This window comes from Megalobrama amblycephala, linkage group LG22 (genome assembly GCF_018812025.1).
Source record: "Megalobrama amblycephala isolate DHTTF-2021 linkage group LG22, ASM1881202v1, whole genome shotgun sequence".
Classification (NCBI taxonomy): Eukaryota; Metazoa; Chordata; class Actinopteri; order Cypriniformes; family Xenocyprididae; genus Megalobrama; species Megalobrama amblycephala.
Window position 1 is genome coordinate 3,551,833 of NC_063065.1, and position 23,796 is coordinate 3,575,628.

The 23,796-nt window shown below is 38.0% G+C and overlaps 1 long non-coding RNA gene and 1 pseudogene across 1 annotated transcript; one reads left to right on the forward strand and one right to left on the reverse strand.

Annotated features, from left to right (window-relative positions):
* Window positions 1-4,785: 4,785 nt before the first annotated feature.
* Window positions 4,786-6,307, reverse strand: LOC125257896. Its single transcript, XR_007182471.1, has 5 exons — window positions 6,263-6,307; window positions 5,967-6,031; window positions 5,654-5,810; window positions 5,507-5,566; window positions 4,786-5,432 (listed from the first exon to the last, which is right to left on the reverse strand). It is a non-coding gene; the product is annotated as an uncharacterized LOC125257896 (long non-coding RNA).
* Window positions 6,308-8,845: 2,538 nt separating this feature from the next.
* Window positions 8,846-23,796, forward strand: part of LOC125258598 — a 30,745-nt pseudogene continuing 15,794 nt past the window's right edge.

A 23,796-nucleotide genomic window follows, 5' to 3' on the forward strand; every position in this document is an offset into this window, starting at 1 on the left:
ATTGTGAAAGCAACAGTGGCCCATCATAACTTCAGGAAGAACAGCGCATCCCTGCACTTACACGTGCAAGGAGAGTGGGCACCAACAACTCCTCTCAAGAGGTCATAGCTGTTCGGGAGTCCTTCAACAGGTACTTTTCTTCTGCCACTGGTGAAGTCCCCTGTCAACACAACATAGCCTGATGTGCCCACCTGTCATCTCTGCACCCCTCACCTGCTGCTGCTTTTCATAACACAAAGGCTCTTTTAAGAGCCACCCACTTATTCTTGAAAGATCTGATTCCTGACTAAACATACACATTACATTTGCACGTTACATCTGTCATGTGTTTTAATAGTTTGAAAAAACATTTGCAATTGCATAATTCATACAATGTGTGTGTGTGTGTGTGTGTTTTAGAATAAAAAATTACTCTAAATTACTATAGAGTTTTTTTATCTGGGTTATTTCAATGAAGTAATGGAGGAGGCGAGAGGAGGAAAAATGACTTTTAAGAGACGCTGTTGCTGCCCGTGTCCATTTCACGTAACTTACGCTATGTTTACGCATATTGCCTACCTAAAACAAGCTACCTGACTTAAAATCCCACCAATAGATGTGTATTATATGCCTTTTTATTTCCGTTAAGAATGTCTATTTCATAAATATATTTATTTGCACTACTGTTCACTTGCACTGCTGTCATTGCAAGAATCGTTTCTGACTACCATCTTCTCACAACATGTATATGCCATATATGCATTTTATTTCTGTAATTGTCAGTGAAAATCGCTAGGGTATGAACACAAAAATACGTCTCGAATTAGACTGGTGGTAAGCACGCACGATAATCGTCCTGGTGTGTATGAGGCTTTAGGGTCTGCATTTGGACAGATACTACTATTTGGTGCGTGACAGGTAATAGGACCACAAAACTGTTTGTTCTATTGAATGAGACATTTTACCATTACAGGTGAACAGAGGTGTGGAGTCTCCTGGTGGAGTCTCTGTCTCTGTGCTGTTTGTGACTCTCTCCCATGCTGTTTACTTCTTTATCTGCAATAGCCACTGTTGGAAAAAAGAAACTGTGATGTGGACATGATAATAATATTATATATAAATATATTATATATGATAATAATAACAATAATCATTCAATCATAATGCAGCTCAAATAAATAATTAAATTAAATTAAATTTTATTATGGTTTAAATTTAAGTCCACCTATGGGTTGTATTTAATAATGTAATATCAATTTGACATGATCAAAATAATACAAGGCCCCACTTAAGTGTTCTTATGTAATTTCACCTATGTAAAATTGAAACTTCAAGGTTAAAAGGTGGGGAATATGATAAATGAAACCAATGTGTTGTAAAATGTTAGTCCTGTTGAAATAGACATTTTCAAAGAAGAAATAATAATAAAAAACATAATGTTGTTCATGTTAAAACATTTTTTAAACCTAATGTGAGAAAAAATGAACTCTGCTTGGCCAAGTGCAAATGTATGTACTGTCGATAAAACCTATTACTATTTATTCTATATGTATACTGCAATATGTGAAAATTTAGTGCACATTTGTGTTTATTACCATTAAGAAGACTTTCATACAATCTCTTTATTGTAAGAAAAGCGTCCTGAGTATCTTCTGTCATTGTCTTCCATGGGCAGAAGCAAACCACTTGAGGTTCTCCTGGCAAGGAGAAGGACTGGGAACCTCTCTAAAAAGTTCCCACTTGTGGACCTGGAATGAAATTGAGACAACATCATAAGACTGAAAATCGGGTAAATGATTACAAGTTCACACGCACACGCACACGCGCACACACACACACACACACACACACATGCATTATATATATATATACACATACATTATATATATAATATGTGTGTGTGTGTGTGTGTGCGCGTGTGCGTGTGCGTGTGAACTTGTAATCATTTACCCGTCAGAGGTCGCGTTAACCGAAAATTTTCCGTCATTGACGGAATTTTTTTATCAATGACGGAAAAATCTGAAGGCTGTCCGTCACGGTGACAGATTACACTCAGGGTGATCTACTGTAAATTGTAACTGTAATTCCCACCCCTGTCCAGTTGGTGGCGATTGCGCTCCAATGTAGCAGCAGAGCACTGGATCCAGAACAAAAATAAAACTGGCAGGAATCTTTTGCTATGCGTTTGATACTGATAACGCACAGGCGAGTACCCAGAAGCTACAACTCTCTATCACGCCACATTAAAGAGCGCCAAAACGGTATTTATTGCTTGAATTTCTTAATGAAATGGACAGAATTTGAAATCTGAGACTTTTGTTCCATATCAAAAGCAACACAAAGCGTTAAGCCTATTGCGATTTATTGGATGGGAGGCGCACTATGCACTGTTTAATCATCAACTGAAAACAGCATATAGCCTACCAAGAGATCGATTGTGATTTAATCGATATTGGTCTCATGAATGCGCAAAACAGCAAGGAGACATTTTAATTGTTTATTAATAAAGTAATGTTTTCTGAATCAGTGTCGGCTGCAAAGATGAAGATATTTATCAATATTGACTCTCATCATCTCCTCGTGGATGCGCTAGAGAGAGAATGCACTTCATTCGGTTTAGTCTACATAATCAGAGTAGCCTATTTCTTTTCGTTTTGAATTAATTCGTTTTCGTTAAAGTAGGTATTTAAAGCTTTCTGTAGATATATTTTTCATGTCTGAGAGGCAAGCAGCCGCTGAGTTTCGGTTCATTTAGCTGACGCGTTCCAGTTCACGCGCCAGTGATCGCGCCCGCGCCTCCATGTCATGATTATATTGTCTGCTATATTTGCTTCTTATTTTATTACATCCAGGCAATTGGTTAATGAAACATTAATTAAAATTAAGATACAATTTTTACAAAACGAAATTCACTTTAAAGAAAGTCTTTCTACAAAATAAAAACTTTATGAAGTGTTTAAAATCATGTCTGACCCTCTCCATGTCTCCCGATATATTGCGCATCTTATGATGCATCTTACTCATGCTGTTAACTTTTCATAATCAAATAGATGAATTTAAAATATAACATAGGACTATTTAAACATAAATATGAAACTACGTTTTCTTGAATGGCTACCATCGTAGCCTATAGTACAGTACAGAGAAATTTCACGTGTGAATTACCCGTCATTTTAATTTTCATATTTTAATTATAATAACACATTTAATTGCTTTTATTTGTGAACAAAAATAAAAGCAATTAAATGTGTTATTAAAATATGAAAATTAAAATGACGGGTAGTAATAGATTATGACAGAATTTTTACGACCCTGTCCGTCAAAATGACGGACAATGTTAAAGTCTAACGCAACCTCTGATATATGTATACCACAAATGAGGTTGAGGATTAAATGACAGAAATTTCATTTTTGGGTGAACTAACCCTTTAATGATAAATGATGATATACTGCAGATATAGATATTCATACATGCATATAACTAGAATAGCAGAAACACAGTCAGTTCCCTTTGAAGGGAACTCGTCTCGTTCCCCTCAAGGAACCATGGTTACATACAACCTGAGACATTTGCTCAAGGGTTCACAGTCTGGCTTAGACTGTTCCAATATGGCAGTTTACATATAGAGGCTCACAGCCACAGAAACAGCTGCTAAAGAGGCATACACACACACACACACACACACACACGTTTGACCATAGGCGTAATGGTTTTTATACTGTACAAACTGTATATTCTCTCCCCCTACACTACCCCTACCCCTAAACCTAACCATCACAGGAAACTGTGATGCACACTTTTACTTTCTCACAAAAACTCATTCTGTATGATTTATAATCCTTTTGAAAAGTGGGGACATGGAGTAATGTCATCATAAGTCACCTCTTCCTGTAATACCTGTCATACCCATGTCAATATACACATTTGTGTATAGATATGTCACAAAAAGGCACATTCTTTTAAAAATGACAATAAAGATTTATTTATTATATATTTATTATTATACATTATTCCATAATTTTATTAAAAACAATGACATTACAACTGTTTAATTTAAAGGGTCATGAACTCCCTGTTTCAGTAGCAGTCAGTAGAGTGCCTCAGGGATGATGCATTTTTGTAGGCAAAACCCGGAAGCGAGTTAGCATTTTAGGACTTCCGGTTCCAACGCCGTCAAGGCTATGGGTTTTTGAATGGGTTTTTGCTAAATCGCCTGAAATAAGGTCTGTGGTAAACAAAGCCTCTAAATACTTTCACGTTTTGATCTATGACATAAACACACCAGTTATAACCCACTTGTGATTTTTAAACTTTTACTGTGTCTTAAAATCGGCGGTTGCTAACAAAGTGCTAAAAGGGACTACTTCCTTTGGCTGGGACTTTAGACGTCATCATTAAAAACGGGACATTTGGACATAATTTCTCATGAAAAAGTGTAAAATTATTCATACACAGCGCAGATCATAATCAGCGAGCATGTTTTTAAATAAAGTTGTTTTCTAAATAAAGTTTGAGGACGCTCGGTGGTGACGACGTTGATCCGCGACTATGGTGTGCTGTAGTCCGTTTATAGCCTACTGTTAGCCTTTTATATCTGACGACTTTATTTAGGCTTCAAAATCTATAAATATTGTGTTAACTTGTAAAGATTATTTTGATAGACAAAACGTGTAAGTGTCATAACCCTTTGTTAAACACAGAGCTTATATTCTGCGATTTTTCCAAAAGTCTATGGGAAAAATGAATAGGCTTTCAACCGAGGGAACCCGTGCGCCGCTAACTTCCGGGTTGGCCTACAAAAACGCGTCATCCCTGGGGCACTCTATTCTCACCACAGTATTGAAAAATGCTACAGAAGTGGGCGTGGTTAAGCTGCGGAGTGGAGGGGATGAGGGGAGACTGACGACACAGCAACGGCTTCAAACAACATTATAAAGCTGCAGGCCCGGAGGCCCAACTGCACACTCAGACCTGCACGCTCAAAACAGCACTCCCAGAACTATCGTTTTTTCAGACAGTGCCACCTGCTGTTTGGAAGGTTATTTAACCTGATTAGATATTACCTTACCAGAATTCAATTGCTGATAGATTGCAACTTACACTATTTTTTTCTAGTAGAAAATATTACGCTATGACTGAATGCATTATTTTATAAAATATTACACATACTAGGTTATGATTTAATGCATTAAGTCTGGTTTATTTTTATTAATTTTGTTTGTAAATAGAAATTGTTCAGTTACTTAAATATTTTCATAGTCATTTATTGTTTTCCTAATTCTTAAGGATTTATCACATTCTTCAGTATAGAGTTAGGGGATGAACATTAACTCTATATTTACATACAATAAATGATAGTGCTCGGAGTCATTTTCTCACACCAAACTTTATTTTTGTATTCTTTTTCATGTGGTCCGACAAGTCATCGAGCTGTAAACAATGAAGAGAAAAACTGTGAAAAAAATAATTGGGTTAATAATGTATATATTACATATTAAACAACATCAAATAAAATAAATGCTTTACATTCAAATGGGGTGATTTTTCATTTCTCGAGCAATTCTTCGGTCAAATTCCTCAACTTCACTAAAAGAAAAGATAAATTCTGTTGTCAGAAATGTTGTGTAACACAAAAATCCAACAGTTTGTGTACAAACAAAAAATTTAAAACACCTTGAGTGATAAGTGGGGCCCTGGAGGAACATCTCTTCAGCCTCCTGCCAAGACAGGTTCTCTCCTGGTTCTTCTTTCCACCCTAAAAAGGGGCAGAGTCTTTCCCTCCAATACACTTCTTGCTTCCTCAGTCCAGAAAGCAAATCTGCGGCCATAGCTTTCAAGCAAGACAAAATTCATTATAATTGGTTACAGGTAGGAGAGATATTAAGGATGTTTTGATACTCGTGTTCTAAGTTGTTGTATTGACACAATATCAAATAGAAATTTGACAGATTTAAAAGATCAAAATGTAAAAAATATTGACCCATACCCATCAATTTGAAATCGTTCCATGAGTAGAAGGCACCACCATCGGCGGATGATAGGCATATCCATCTGCAAGAAAGACTGTTTAGTCTTAACAGTTAACCAACATGTTTTTGTTAATACATGATACATGGGTGTGCTTGCAACAACTATGCCCCTTTTTGAAAGAAATGTTGCTTAGAGTAAAGCAAGATAAAATACACCACCACCTGAGTTACATTTTAGCTATGAGAAATAAAAGCACCATCCTGACAAGAAAAACATCCTGGTAAAATAAAGGTTACATTAAAAAAAAATTACCTCCTGGAATTGAAACCCAGTGCCACACACCATTGAGAGAGTGTACTGGAAAGAGAGAAGATACAGTCATTGACAATGTTTACAAAAGCTTTAAATCAATTAACTCAACAATTTTAAATCTTACCATGAGTACAAAAACACCACAATCATTCCCTCTTGTCTGACGTGGCAAAGCCTAAAATCAGTGAACAGACAAGTTTATTTTAGAATAATGTACAAAAAAAGAACTGTTGTAAACGCCAAATAATGACAATTCTTTAAGTTGATTTCTCACCAGAAAATCATATCCAGTCTTTTCATTCCATGTCCCATGATCAACTTGGTAAGCAATTTGCCTGTAGACAAAACATATTAGAAGTAATATTGACAATAACAGCTCACCTCAACTCTAGAACACCATGCATAAAAAAGGCTAGATGAACATAGCCAGAAGTGCAAGAAATGGCTATAGGAACATAGCCATATATCAGATAAAGGCTGAAACATGTCTTAGTTTATTGATAGACCTAAAAATTGCCCTGTAGTCCTCATCTCCAAATCCTGATTCATGCTCTGTGTACAGAGAGTCTAAAAACACCATCTCTCTTCGAAGCGGCATCATTATCTACAACATTAAAGGTGTAAAAATGTTTCATTTGAACCTTATTGCGTCTTCCAAGATTTTTCAGTGTTTAATTTTAGAAACACACACATTGCAATAGCAATCAACGTATACACTAGACATTTCAGTATTTTCTTACACAGACAACGAAGTGGTCTGGTCCATTATCATTTGTCCATGCTGGAAAGACTAACAGGTCTTTCAAGTCTGCATCTTCCTAGAATTGATCAGGACAGTTATGTCCTTTAATTTAGTTTTTACCTCCCACATAGTAAATACAGTACATACACTCACCGGTAATCCAGTAACAGGGTTGTTAGGAGTTCTTTTCCATACAGGGACAACAAAAAAGTCCTCAATGTATATGTCCTTGCCCTAAAGGAATGAAAAGAAACTGTTGACAATGACATGAACATTTTCACACAGTTTAGAACAATGTTTTTTTTCTAAATTTAGATCAAGTTAAAACATAATTTATATAAATATTATAACCAGTTGAATGTTACATTTTATGGTACATACAATTTGCCGAGCCATTTCACAAATAAGCTTCATGCAGGCGTTTCCAATCTGCAATAAATACTCTAAATATAAGTCAATGTGTTTAATAAAAAAAAAAAATTATAATAAAAAACAGACTGCTTACATGGGAGTCCATGTCCCTCAACAATCCAAGGCTCCAAAATTCTTCTCGGATAAGGCACATTTGCCCCTCCTTCACAATTATTTCACTGCCAGGGCGATTTCGGTCCAGCACATAATCAAGCTGTAATAATAATAACAATAAATATGTGTGTGTGTGTGTGTGTGTGTGTGTGGCAAATGGGGCAGACTTTCAAGAGTCTGCATGCTGTGAAGTTTGACGTTTACAACTGTGTGTATGATTGCTCTAGACTTGACATCAGAGAACCAGAAAGTCTCTATTAAGAGTGTCCACATCACAATTTAATTTGCTAAATAGGCAGCAACTCACACTAATGACCCCTGACATTGAAGACTTTACTTACTGATTTAATTACAAATATGTGAAACATTTCATTTTTAACTTGACTGAACCTTTTAGCAATATTTCTGGTATTGAATAAACTACATTTATACTTGAAATTTTGCTTATTTTACTTGATTACCGATTCTTGAAAGATCAATTGTGTTTCAGTTTGCACTGACACATGAATGAACTCATACAACCTTTTTAACATGTTTCTTTGTATCATTTTTGTCACTGTTTTGATTTTAATACAAAGATTATCTGATAAATATGGTTAGATTTCAGTTCACTTCTGTGATTGTAGAAAATGCAGCGTCTTAACAGGACTTTTATTTTGGAGTAACGACATGACGTCATAAGACTGCGCCGAGCTCCTGCATCTGCTGTGATTCTGTTGAAGAAAGGTTTGTTTTAAGAATTTAAGCTGTTTTAATCGATAGAAACAGTTCAGTGATTTATAGTTATAGTGTGTTTTGTTTTAAACAAGTGATGTGAAATGAGTTTAACATTGTAATTGTTTATCTAACTGTAATGAACAGTATTTGTGTGAGTAAAGCTCATCCACTGATGAGAAACAGTAAACCTGCGTCTCATTTCTCTCTCTATCTATATCATAAATCAGTTTATCATGAACACGAGTTCAGTCTCTCTATGATGAACGTTTCAACTCCGAGTCAATTGAATCAAATATTTAGAGAAATGATTCAGTGAATCACGACTCGTGCTGCTCAAACATGAACGAGAACAACAAACACTAACAAACTAACTAATCATGTTTTCATCAAAGAGTAATCATTTAAATATAATCTATAATTCTTTAAATACCAAATGTAGATCATAAACTTCTAAATATGAAGTGTTTAATTTACAGCGTTAGTTTTGAGTGTTTTTTAACAGGTCATTGAAGACTATTAACTCTGTTATTCTTTTCTTACAGATGGAGTTTATTAAAGAGGAGACTGAAGACATGAAGATAATTATTAAAGATGAGACTGAAGACATGAAGATTGAAGATATTGAGGAACAAACAGGTTGGTTTTATTCTCATCGTTTTATTGATCCTAAAATGTCCAGCTCTACAGAAATAGAGAATATTATCTACAACATAAAACCAAACATCTACTTCTGAATAGAGAACAATGAAAAACAAAAAACTTTGAGCATCTTAATGCTCAGAAGTGCTTTACTTACATTTTAACATACCTGAACATAAACGGCAGTAATTGAACATTAAATCAAGCAAAAAAAATATTTGATAAATAATAATTTAATGTGTGTGTGTCATATAGAGGAAAGTCAGAACAGTCAAGAACAGAGTGAACTGATAATATTTGATGAAACCAGTGAAAATATTCACCTTGTCATTTGTGGTACAGGTGTAGGTTAGAAATCAATAAGCGCTGACAGATGAAATGGTGTGAAAATTACATGTTGTGACAAAATGATCATGGTTGTCATTTTAATGTTCTGCAAAAGTTCTGATACAAACTGAAATAAGTTCAGTTAAACTAACAAATTAAATTAGCAGCACTGGATGTGTGAATAAACATTAAAGGGATAGTTGACCCAAAAATGAAAATTCTGCTGTCGTCCCAAACCCGTATGAGTTTCTTACTTCTGCTGAACACAAAAGAAGATATTTTGAAGAATTTGGACCAAACATTGACTTCCTCAGTTGAAGAAAAGTACTGGAGGTCAATGGAAATTGTAAGCTGTCTGATTAACAACATTCTCCAAAATTTGTGTTCAACAGAAGAACTTGTACAAGTTTGGAAAAACATATTGCTGTATAGATGACAGAATTTTCATTAATAACCCATTAATATTGCAAGCTAAAAATCAAAATTTAGATTGTAAGTGCCAAATAAATACAAAGTCGGACATGGGTCATTGTTATGTGTGCTCATAAATATAAATTTATGTGTAACTCCTAAATGCAATGAGGTATTTTTACCAAGCTTGACACACTGTATGTATGGGCTCACTGTGAGGACACATAAAAAAATTGGTGGTGCTATAATTAAACAAAACATGAAATTTGCTTTTTCTACAGTACCGTTGTACCTTGAGACACAAAAAACGTCACTGCAAAATGACCAAAAATGATCTAAAGCCGTGACTCTGCAATGGTTTTGCATATTGACACCAAACTCTGTGTCATTGTTATGCCACACTGACCACATCAATTAGGTAACAAAGCCACCTACTGGTCAAACACAAACGGCAATTTAATCGGTTACTTTATTTTAAGATGACGATTACATTGTAATCACTCAAAGAAGAACTGAGTAATTTTAAAGGATTAGTTCACTTCAGAATTAAATTTTCATGATAATTTTAACTACATTTATTTACTATAGAGGTAGGGTTAAGGTTTGGTTTAATTTCATAATTAAGCATTATTAACTCATTACTATAGTGTGTAACTACATCACTTGAATATGATTTCAAACCACACATGAATGTAGCTTGAAATGGATTTGTATAAATTGCATTTCATGTATAATTTTTTTTTTTTTTTTTTTTTTTTTTTGCTGTTCACACTTGTTAAATTTGATTTCAATCAGATATGCACAAAAATCAGATTTGGACTGACGGTGTGAATGTAGCCCAAGACTTTGTTGATGTAAAATTAGGAACAGATTTTTGATATCTCGATCGCTGTTACCATGGCACCGGATTTATTTGAAATTTAGATCAGGGGTTTTCTACCTGTGGGGCCCCTAGGGGGTGCGAGCACCTGATTTTACTATCAAATCATTAGTCATCCACTAGAGGGTGCAATTTGACTATTCTCCCAGCTAATCAATGGCTATGGTTACAGCAGGTTTGGCGCAACTGAATTTGAGCAAAAACATCTCAAAACAAATGGACTGGTGGCTTGTAAAATCAAGAATATCAGATTTATAAAAACTGAGATTAAACGGTTATTTCACCCAAAAATGAAAATTGTGTCATTAATTACTCACCCTCATGCCGTCCCACACCCGCAAGACCTTCGTTAATCTTCGGAACACAAATTAAGATATTTAATATCCTGCATAGGGAGCAATGACACTTCCTCTCTCAAGATCCATAAAGGTACTACAATCATATTTAAATCGGTCCATGTGAGTACAGTGGTTCAATATTAATATTATAAAGCGACGAGAATATTTTTGGAGCGCCAAAAAAAACAAAATAATGACTTATTTAGTGATGGCCGATTTCAAACCACTGCTTCAGGAAGCTTTGGATCATAAATGAATCAGTGTATCGAATCTGCTGTTCGTAGCGCCAAAGTCACGTGATTTCAGCCGTTGGCAGTTTGTCACATGATCCAAATCACAACAGAGCTGTTGAGAACATATCCACATCGCTATGATCAGATGCTTTCTTTATGCTGCCACCACTGTCATTTTTTGTTGTCTGTTTATTTTGTTATTGAGAGAAAAACGTGCAGTACTTAACACATTATATCAAACGCCTCTCAGGAGTGCGGATGGCATTGGCAGATTCAGTGAGTTTCCCGAGTTTTGGATTATATAACATGGTCTATTTTGCAAACAACTGACTCTTGTCAATCTGATGCTAAAGCCCCGGGTATACTTCACTTTCCGCGCCTGGTCGTGTCCGCACATCCTTCAAAGTACACTAAATGGATGCGGATGCGTGCAGATGACCAAGTTCGACACATGCGCAATACAAATTTTTTCTATACTCTTTACCAGACTTGTTTCATCAATGGGACATTCGTTGGGCAGGATCGGAGAAGAAAAATAGTGCATCCACCATTTCAACATAGTTCAGAAGATACACCAAGAGAACAGGAATCAAAAACGATGGAGAAGGCATGCCTCTGAGTTTACTCGTCTTGTTTTTGAATCGCTCTTTACTAATTCTTCTTCGACTGCACATTGTGCTCAGTACTGTGCGTATTGTCACCTAGTGGACTCTTCTTTCCTGCTTGCGCTGTTGCACGCGCACTGTCCGCACGGCCGCGAGCCCTCCGCATGACGAAAATTACGTCATGCGGACGGTGCACGAACGCGGACGGCCGAAGTATACCCGGGGCTTAACGCTATTGATGCACCTAGCACTTCTCCGGCTATGCGTTAGTTTACGTTCTGAGATAACGCTGACATCTGGCGGTTGGGTTTATAAGCACAATAGCACAATTCGACTTGCTGTGGAACAAATAATAGATTAATAAGACCAAAGATTGCCCGTTTTATGTACTCAAATTGAATTACGTCTCATGTTTAACCACTATAAGAGCCAGCGGTAAATCCCCGAAGCACTGCCAGAGATGAAGCTGTTCTCGGCGCTTACACGACCCCTGAATGGCCGCTGACGCCCTGGAGCTCACATCTCTCGAAAACATCTAAATTAATTGTAAAATAGGCGCTATTATTAAATATAAGTCACATATATAATATGTGTATATATATATATATATATATAATATATATATATATATATGTATGGATTATGCAGGCCGCCAGCAGCTAGGAATTAAGTCCTACCATGATGTACAGGGTACAACAGGCCATATTTTATTCCTTTAGCCCTTAGTTTCTCCCGTGGACCGTCAAGCAGTTTGCGTTGGGAAGACACCTCTGCTGGAAAGTCCGGAAATATACTGATATGACTCCCATCAAAACAGAGAGCGGGCTTTGGTTACGGGCGAGCTGCAGTATCTTAGTCTTAATAGTATCATGATGTATCCTGGCAATCATATCTCGCGGTCCGTTGTTCACGATGCGGCCAATGCGGTGAGCTCGGTCAACCTTTGTCACGTGGAAAATGATCTTCTCCCGATAGTGAAGGCAATAGGCCAGAGACAAATTGTGTGGGGTTGCCCTTCTCGATGTTCTCACAAAGACCAGCTATCTTGATAATTTGTCAATGAGATCTGGCCTCTAAACCCGTTACCTTGGACTTCAGAGACACATTCTCTTGTAATAAACTTGCTAAAGTGCCTTCCACTGTGTCGGCTGACTTTTTGACAGTCTATGTATATGAGCTTGGTATCGGCCCAATACTGATACTGGTATTGGTGCATCCCTACTGAAAACCCCTGATTTAGATCATGTTGAGGTTTTATGTGTAATCATGGGAGCTGATTAATTATTGTTTATGGTCTGACTACAGGTCGACTCCATAGCAGATTTCAAGCAATTAAGAGCTTAGAGAGTTACATGTAAAGTACTAGACAGATTCTGCTAGTATTGGACATTTACAAGTAACAGTATAACTGTAAAATGTAAGTTTTGTGTTGAGGAAAGCACATCTCATTTAATTGTTTTTTTTTTGTTGTTGTTTTTTTTAAGTTGCCAGCCATCACCAGCATTTTTGATTATTATTGCAAAACTTTAATGACCCCAGAAGATTTTGTTGTATGAATAGCTGAACATGCAATATGTCAAGAAAAATAACACAGATGATTGCGTTAGTTTGCATGTACTTGATCAAAGCTTTTATCGCTTCTTCCTGCTGCTGCTGCTTCTGTGTTTTGATCTGGAGGTTTTGTACTGATTCAGATAAGTAAAAGCACCCCTACCGTATACCAGGAAAATTCTGTCAATGGTGGGAAAGTTGTGTGTCATAAATTATTCTCAAAATGTGTCTTAAACCAAAATTAAGGGTGTACTCACACTTGTGAGCACTTTTGACCCCCAAAGTCTAGTTTGTTTGGCTAGTGTGATTGCTCCGTACCATGCCCTGGCCCGCTTGAAGAGATTAGGCTCGGTACGGCTGTGTGAGGGACCGAGGAGCCAAGGACAAGGAACACCAGCAATTTACCATAAATATGGGTTTTTATTAGAACCCAAGGGAAAAATGTCAACTTTACAACTCAATCTTTCACAACACAAAAAAAAAAAAAAAAAAAAAAAACCTCAAAAATAAATAAAGGCAAACAATGAAAGCAACAAACTAAAACCGACTTGACCTTGAATGAACAAAGCAACAACTTATAAAGGAAAGGATGGGCCCATTACAAATTAAGAGGGGAAACAAATGAGACTTAACATTTAACACCAAATAAATCAAAATAGAATCATACAAAGAAATATATCAAATCAAAATAAAGAAAAGCAAAATGTAATCAAATACCGCAAATGTACAACTACATAAACCAATTAACAAAAAGCAACAACGTTTCCTTCTCCCCCGGGCAACTTCAGCAAATGGAAAGTCCGGGCGGAACCAATAATGTTTAAAAGCCCTGTTCTGGCCGGACACCAGTTCTTGCGACACCAGGATGCGGCTGCAACAGACCCTGTCGAGATCGCCACCCGTTAACGGTAAACTTAAACTCAAAAGATAGAAACAAATATAAGAAACAGATACAATGTAACTAATTTGTGTGCACTCCAAATCAGTAACAATGTATATAAAAAGTATGTAATAAATATGTAAACCAAATAAAGAATTAATGATTATTGTTCGTCTTGTGTAATTATTAAAGCAAACATTATATTGAAACCAAAATGAATGTGAATGACAAAACGGGTTTAAATAAAGATTACCTTAAATGAACAAACATGTAACGTGTACATGAGGGCTTGCATGTGAGTGTGTGTGTGTGTGTGTGTGTGTGTGTGTGGATACGTTCACATTACCCCTCTTGTGCGGCCGTCACTCAGGCCGTCACATTTCCCCCCTCTTCAGGAATCTCGCCAGTAGAGCGGGAAAGATAGTCAGCAGTAACGTTGACTTTACCAGACACATGTTGAATCTTGAATCTGAAGGGCTGCATGGCGAGATACCATCTTGTAATTCTTCCATTAGAATCCTTCATTTTCTCCAACCACTGCAACGCTTTATGATCGGTCTCCAGGGTAAACTCACGGCCTAGTAGATAGTATCGCAAGGAATCCAAGGCCCACTTTATGGCTAAACATTCCTTTTCGATCGTCGAATAGCGTACCTCTCTCGGAAACAGCTTACGACTGATATATGCCACTGGCCGTCGGCTCTCTGGTGGTCCTTGCAATAGGACGGCGCCTACACCCCTCTCAGAGGCATCAGACTGTACAACGAACGGTTGACTAAAGTCAGGGTTGTGCAGCACACTATTGGTGGTCAAAGCTCCCTGGATGTCCCGGAAGGCTTCCAATCTCTCCTCCGTCCACTGCAGTTGATTTGGGCAACGTGCCCCCACCATATCCGTTAGTGGAGCAGCCCTGCTGGAAAAGTTAGGGACACCATCTCTCGAACACACTGTGGAACCACCAATTGTTTCTGGGCCCCGATCTCTCGATAGAGTATACCCTTGATCATCACATATCTGGCTGTATTGTCATTTAAAGGCTTCTCCTTACTCTCCGCAGCTCTAACAAAGCACTCTGTGAGACTAGCATCTTCCTGCTGCATCTGAATGATGTTTGTGGGCAACTGGAAGTTCACAGGTAAATCAGAGGTCTTATTTTCAGACACTGAATGAGCAGCATATTTTACCTTTTCTTGTCCCTTTTCTCTTCTAGTCTTTCTCCTCTTCAGCACCCCAGCCTCAATCTCTGCATTGAAGAAAGGTAAAGTACTTAGTGTGGATTCAGTCTCCTTTGACCGATTCACCTTTGCTCTGGTCACTACCATGTGGCTCTGTCACGTCGGGTGCAACAACTCCAGCAGCACTGGTATATCTCGACCCAGAATCACAGGGAAAGACAAGTAATCAGCCACCCCCACCTCCACCATGTAAGCCTGATCTTCTATCTTGACATAAAAATTGGCGGTAGGTAACCATCTTTCATCTCCATGTACACAGCAAATAGGTAGTTTGTTCACTGTGCTGATCAAAGAGGGTGATATAAACTTTCTTCTTACCTGAGTCTGGTCACTGCCAGTGTCAATCAAAGCAGTTAATTTCTCACCATTTATCTCTACATTTGTAGTTCTCAAAGAGCTTGCGGATTTGGTTACATTCCTGCTTGGTACGAAACATAGCTGTGTAAGCTGAGCTGAGATCTTTGGACAATTGGGCTTAGTGTGCCCTTCTTGACCACACAGGTAACATATAGGAGGTCGTTTAGGAGCAAAATTTGATTTGGCTAAAGGATGTTTTCCCATGTAGGGCTTACCAGACCCCTCCACCTTCCTTTGCTGAAAGTGAGGCACGTCAGGAAAACGGCAGTCTTTAACAGGCTTCCAAGCCCACGGCTTATTCTTCCCTCTGGCTGCAACAAACACATCTGCCAAAGATGCTGCTTCCGCTGCCGTTTTGGGATCTCTCTCCCGAATCCACACCTGAAGTTCAGGGGGACAGCATTTTAAGATATTGCTCCAGAATGATAATTTCACTCACCTCCTCCACTGTTTTCCTCTTAGGCTGGATCCACTTTCCAAAGAGTTCTTTGAGCCGGCTGTAAAGCTCCTTTGGACTCTCAGTTGGCTCTATTGTTAAGGAACGGAACTTTTGTCGATAAGTTTCAGCATTAACATCATATTTCTTTAAAATAGCATACTTCACTTTGTCATAGTCAGTAGACTCATTGAGATCCATGTTGACATAAGCTGCTCTTGCTTTACCCGTCAGCAAAGGGATTAAATGCCAAACCCAGTCAGTTTTAGTCCACCTACAAGCAACTGCAATCCTTTCAAAAGTAACAAGGAAGTGCTCTACGTCATCAGTGTCACTCAGCTTTTCTAATTGAGGGGTCCGAGATAATGGTGGGCCTATATTGTCCTCAACCTGATTAAAACTTTGATGAGCTGAAGCCAACGAATGTCTGTCGGAATCTGAAGGATCCCCATCAGGCCTTTCCTGGGCCTCCCGGCCAACACTGGTTAAGTGAAAATTAGGAGAAGTACGTGCTTGGACCTCCATTTGTAAAAGGCTGAACTGGTGCTGGAGTGCCTTAAACCGTCGCTCCTGCTCTACCTGCTCCTGCTCTACCTGCTCCTGCTCTACCTGCTCTTGCTGTCATGCAGTCTCCCGGCCTTCCGTCCTGGCCATATGGGCTCGAAACAAATTGGCCAACTCAGTCACTGAAACTTCTCTATCTCCTGTTGCCTTGCTTCTTCTGCCACATCCTGATCCTCCTCACCCCTTTCTTCCTCTTGCTGAAAGTGTGGAGCTTTAGGCATATTTTTCTTTGAGGTACGACTCAGGATAACAGAGAAAAAAACACAGCCACGAGGGGCAAAAAGAAACAAAACAGCTTAGTGTCCTTGACCGACTGAATGCATCCCACCGCTGCCACCATATGTGAGGGACCGAGGAGCCAAGGACAAGGAACACCAGCAATTTATTAGAACCCAAGGGAAAATGTCAACTTGACAACTCAATCTTTCACAAAAAAAAACAACAAAAATAAATAAAGGCAAACAATGAAAGCAACAAACTAAAACTGACTTGACCTTGAATGAACAAAGCAACAACTTATAAAGGAAAGGATGGGCCCATTACAAATTAAGAGGGGAAACAAATGAGACTTAACATTTAACATATAACACCAAATAAATCAAAATAGAAGCATACAAAGAAATATATCAAATCAAAATAAAGAAAAGCAAAATGTAATCAAATACCACAAATGTACAACTACATAAACCAATTAACAAAAAGCCAGAACGTTTCCTTCTCCCCCGGGCAACTTCAGCAAATGGAAAGTCCGGGCGGAACCAATAATGTTTAAAAGCCCTGTTCTGGCCGGACACCAGTTCTTGCGACACCAGGATGCGGCTGCAACAGACCCTGTCGAGATCACCGCCCGTTAACGGTAAACTTAAACTCAAAAGATAGAAACAAATATAATAAACAGATACAATGTAACTAATTTGTGTGCACTCCAAATCAGTAACAATGTATATAAAAAGTATGTAATAAATATGTAAACCAAATAAAGAATTAATGATTATTGTTCGTCTTGTGTAATTATTAAAGCAAACATTATATTGAAACCAAAATGAATGTGAATGACAAAACAGGTTTAAATAAAGATTACCTTAAATGAACAAACATGTAACATGTGTACATGAGGGCTTGCATGTGAGTGTGTGTGTGTGTGTGTGTGTGTGTGTGTGGATACGTTCACATTACCCCTCTTGTGCAGCCATCACTCGGGCCGTCACAGGCTGTAGTGAGATCGCTAACCGTGCCGCAGTACGGAACAGCTACTACTTTTGTGTGTGCTATGTCTGACATGATTACAACAACAAAAATCTTCTATTACTAATAGCATAGTTGAATTTTCAAGTAACTTAATTAATTCAAGTATATTTAGGTTTATAACAGTTCTGGTTCTCGCCTTATTGGTGAACAGGAATAGTAGTCTGCAAATTTCTCTATCAATGTCAGCTCTCCTCTAACAAGCTGAGGATCTTCACCAGATGTGAAAAATACAGAAGACGTACAAAATGTGCAGTGGTGGGTCCCTGTGGACCAGGTTTGAAAACCACTGGTGTATTGAGTATAAGATCTATAGACGGGATGGGCAACTCTGGTTCTGGAGGGACACTATTCTGAAGAGTTTAGCTCCATCCTTGATCAAATACACCTGCAAAATTTAACCCAACCCCAATATTTAACCCTTATTCTTGAGGACTGCTTGAAAATTACAGGCACATGTATTTAAATAGAGATAAAACTGAACTATGCAGGTCCTCCAGGACCAAAGCTGCCTATCCCTGATCCATAGAGTATGGTATAGATCAGGGGTGTCCAACCCTGCTCCTGGAGAGTTACCGTCTTGCAGACTTCAGTACCAACCCTGCTCCAACACACCTGCTGTAATTATCAAGGAACCCTGAACATCCTGATTAGCTGGTTCAGGTGTGCTTGATTGGAATTGGACCTGAAATCTGCAGGATGGTAGCTCTTCAGGAACAGGTTTGGACACCCCTGGTATAGATCATACATGTTGTTGGTTTTGATGCTTTAAATGTCTAAATTGTTTTGTCTATTTTCGTTCTAGATCTAACAGCACTGAGAGAGGCTAGCCATGAACTTAATGAAAGGGAAGAAGAGAAAAAACATAATGATAAAACATGATTTCATGACTGGGGAAAGGTCGACGCTGGCTAAAAAGACTTCCTCACGAAACAGAGTTCAAAAGACAGGAACTAAAAGATATTTCACCTGCCAACAGTGTGGAAAGAGTTTTGATCAACATAGAAACCTTCAAGTCCACATGAGAATTCACACTGGAGAGAAACCTTTTCTTGCCGGCAATGTGGAAAGAGTTTCAATCAAAAAGGAAACCTAAAAGTCCACATGAGAATTCACACTGCAGAAAAACCTTACACCTGCCAACTGTGTGGAAAGAGTTTCATTCAAAAAGTAACCCTTATAACCCACATGAGAATTCACACTGTAGAGACCCCATTCGCCTGCGTACAGTGTGGACAGAGTTTCAGTGAAAAAGGAAAACTTGAAATCCACTTGAGAATTCACAAAGGAGAAAAGCCTTACACCTGCAAAGAGTGTGGAAAGAGTTTCACACAAAAAGGAAGCCTTAAATACCACATGCGAATTCACACTGGAGAAAAGCCTCATACCTGTCAAGAGTGTGGAAAGAGTTTCCGTTATAAAGGAAACCTTAAGGTCCACATGATAACTCACACTGGAGAGAGTCCATTCACCTGCCAACAGTGTGGAAAGAGTTTCAGTGAAAAAGGAAAACTTGAAATCCACACAAGATCTCACACTGGAGAAAAGCCTTACACCTGCCAACAATGTGGAAAGAGTTTCAGTGAGAAAGGTAACCTTACAGCACACATGAGAATTCACACTGGAGAAAAGCGTCATACATGTCAAGAGTGTGGAAAGGGTTTCAGACAAAAAGAAAAACTTGAAATCCACATGAGAATTCACACTGGAGAAAAGCCTTACACCTGTCAAGAGTGTGGAAAAAGTTTCCGTTATAAAGGAAACCTTATAGTCCACATGAGAACTCACACTGGAGAGAGCCCATTCTCCTGCCAACAGTGTGGAAAGAGTTTCAATGTAAAAGGAAGCCTTGACATCCACATGAGAGTTCACACTGGAGAAAAGCCTTACACCTGCCAACAATGTGGACAGAGTTTCAGTCAAAAAGGACACCTTAAAGACCACATGAGAACTCACACTGGAGAAAAGCCTTATACCTGCACTCTGTGCGGGAATGGCTTTACACGGGAACAAATCCTTAGGGAACACATGAATATTCACACTGGAGAGAAGCCTTTTACATGTGATCAATGTGGAAAGAGTTTCGCACATAAATTATCACTTTATTTTCACATGAGAATTCACACTGGAGAGAAGCCATACACATGTGATCAGTGTGGAAAGAGTTTCGCACATAAATCGTCACTTTATTGTCACATGAAAATTCACACTGGAGAGAAGCCATTCATGTGTGATCAGTGTGGAAAGAGTTTCAGATTTATGGGTAACCTTAGGGACCACATGAGGATTCACTCGAAAGAGAGCTGTTTTAGAAGTCGTCACTCTGGAAAGAGCAGAGGTTTAAAGAATACTTGAAAACCATACTTGAATAAAAGTACAGATACCTTATCTGCCTCATCTCCTAAATCAAACGCCTGCAATTCACAACTAACTGCTGAATGCACTTGCATTTACGAAAAGTAGCCTTGTTGGCAAGTTTGGGTGAGTAAAGGCTATGGGGGTAAATTGATGCCAAAACCATTGGAAATGGACAGACTAAAAGTCACAAATAGATATTACAACTTGTAAACAAAAAACACAATCTACAAATAGATAAAAAATCTGCAAACAAAGTCCTCATGATCCGCAAATGTAAAACAAGATCTACAAATAGATACAAAGTCCTCAAACAAACTCTTTGTGATCCACAAATATAAAGCATGATCTTCATCCTGATTCACAAATAGAAATCAGTGACTTGTACTTGAAAACCAGAATTTGAATTAATTTAAAGTTACTTGTTTGCAGGTGAAGATCATGTTCTGTTTGTAGATTGTGTCACATTTGTTTTCATAATTCTGACATTATTGTTTCGCTGTTGTGACAAAATAATGCCATAATCATTGAAAAAGAAGAGACTATAAGTCAAAAATGCACATTACAATTTGTAAACACAAACAAGATCTACAAATAAATTTAAAATCTGCAAATGTAAAACAATCTGTAAATAGATTCCAAATCTGCAAACAAACTCCTCATGATCCGCAAATGTAAAACAAAATCTACAAATAGATAAAAAATCCACAAACAGACTCTTCATGATTCACAAATAGAAATCAGTGACTTGTACTTGACAACCAGAATTTGAATGAATGCAAAGTGATTTGTCTGCGCATGAGGGTCATTTTTTATTTGTAGATTGTGTTGCATTTGTTTTCAGAATTTTGGCACAGCTGTTTCACTGTTTTTTTTTTCATTAAAAAATCTACAAATGCCCTCCTCACAATTTGCAAACAAACACGGTCTAACTTGTATTTTCAAACCACTGTAAAAAGACATTCATACACATTCTGTGCAAAGCTCAGCATGCAAGTGTTGAATCTGTGTTTGCAGATCACAGGGCTTTCACAGATCCCTCTGCACACATCTACAGATCTTTTTGGCACTATGGCCGTTTCTCAAAACCAAATTCGCAAACTTCGGACTCGCATCCTTGGTAGTTGGGACTTGGCAAGTTCGACTCAGGAGAACGAACTCCCGTGGACGGGAGAACACAAGTCCGGTGATTCTGCAAATGGAACAGCAGCGTACTTGATAACGTTACTCAGCTCGCTCTGGCTTCTCCGGTTATCTCTGCATGTATCTTTTAGCCAACAATAAAACAAAATTTGTTATAAAACACCACTCTGCCTCTTTTCGTTTTATTTAAAAAACAAACAAAAACATATTAATAGTCTCAGGCAACGAGTGATTGATTATCTGCAATGTCTGCATATATTTATAACAAAACGAAATATTAAACAACCCTGCCTCTTTTCGTATATATTTCAAAAATATTAAATGTAATACTATTTGTGCATACTCTGATTAACTTCACTGTAATAAAATGAAATAGGCTATAACATAAAACAAAACCATGTCTCTATTTGTTTTATGTCAGTTTTAATGATCAATAGGCTAATTGCCATTATAAAAGGTAAGAATATACAATAAGAAATAAAGCAAACAATTCAGTCAAGCGTACAAAATCAGCGCTTTAGTAGAATACAAAAGTTAAATAGCCATATATAAAGTTATGAAACGTCACATTGCCCTTAGCCAAAATGGAGCCAGCGGCAAACGTCAGAAGGACTAGCCGAGGTAAGGCTGCTCGATTGGGTAGGCTACATGAGCTCTGAGCGTCCGGTGATCGCCTGGATCTCACAACTCCGACAACGTCAGATCAAATTGTCAGAAAGGCGCAATCTTTATCAATAAACCACAAATTTGAGCTTTAAACCAGAACATTTTCACCTGAAAAACTCTTAAAACTACATATCATGACATAATAACAGTAATATGTTTAAATTATGCGGGGTTTCTCCTTTACTATTGATGCTTGCTGGTTAGTGTGAGATGCATTCTGGGATACCTGGCTGTCTCAAGTCTGCACAAGTCACCTCTCGATGCATCCTCGATAAAAGGGGTGGATCAAGAACACATCCGGGGATTTGAACTGAACTTGGCTAGATGCGAACTTTGAATTGGAACAAACTTGGACAGCGACTGATGACGTTTCACAAGTCCACAATAACACAAGTACAGACAAGTACACATATTGAGTGTGTGACTACGATCCACATGTGTAGTCAGCCAATCAGGGGTATTGCTTCAATGTGATGTCACGCCCCCTCAATAAGCCCTTTTCAAAATAAGAGCTGACACTTCTCTGATGTGTGGGCTGGGCTCACTGCCATTTACCGTTGCTGGTGTCACAGCGCTGACAGGCGGACAGAGCCTGGGCAGCGCTGCAGTAGGAGTAAAATCTTTACGTGGCAGGGGGAGCTGCCACGGTTATACGCGCCTGCCTCGGGACCTGCCACGGTTATATGCGCCTGCCTCGGGACCTGCCACGGATATATGATGCATATATGATATATTGATGAATGCGTGCAAACAGTGCAATCCTGCTCTTATGTACCTATTTATCATCTTAACTTAATATTTTATTCGCTCTTATTGCCCATAATGGAGCACGTCTCTTGGCTCCTACTAGCATCGCGTCTGCCTCAAGATCTCTCACTGTTTACAGCTACCAGACACCCAGGACTGATGCAGGAGAGCACAGAACAAAACATGTCACAGCCAAGGTGAGTAAATTGAACACGTAAAATCACATTGTGGTCTGTGAAATATTGTTTAAGGATCTAGTACTAGTAAAGTACTAGTTTAGTAAGTTAATAAGATTTTTACAGTCTTTATAAAACATTTCTTTAAATGTTTGTGTCATTCAACAACACTGAAACAGCATTAGTTTTTAAAAATGTAAAAAATATTATTGTAAAAAATGGGCTACACATTGTGGCATTAAGGCAAACTCAAAAGGTTATGCTGTACAAAATAAGTAACTATATTAGTTCTGCAAAGTGACTTTTTAGACTATATTATTCAACAAATTTGATAAAGATAACAGGGAAGGGGACAGAGAAAAGTCCAGACAGTAGCACAATGTGTGGTGCAGCAACAGGAGGCATCCCTTTGTCATCAAAACCATTCAGGAATACAATCTGTGGATGCTCTGTATAATTATTTAAGGGTTTAAGGTTAGACTGAATATTAAAATCAGGAAAAGGGAATTTAAAAATGCCATTTTAACACACTTACCCCAAATGTCCCTTTGTTTGCAAAGCCTTTTCCAGGGTTCCCACACTTTTTCAGCGATCATTTTTCAGGACTTTTCCAGGACATTTTCAATTTTACAACAATGGGAATAAAAGACTGGGATTATGCCCTAAAGTAATATATTGCTCTCTAAGTCTTTAAAAGTTGTATTGCCATGACTTAACTATAAAAGTAGCTGTGATTGTAATCGTTATCAGTGTCATTGATTA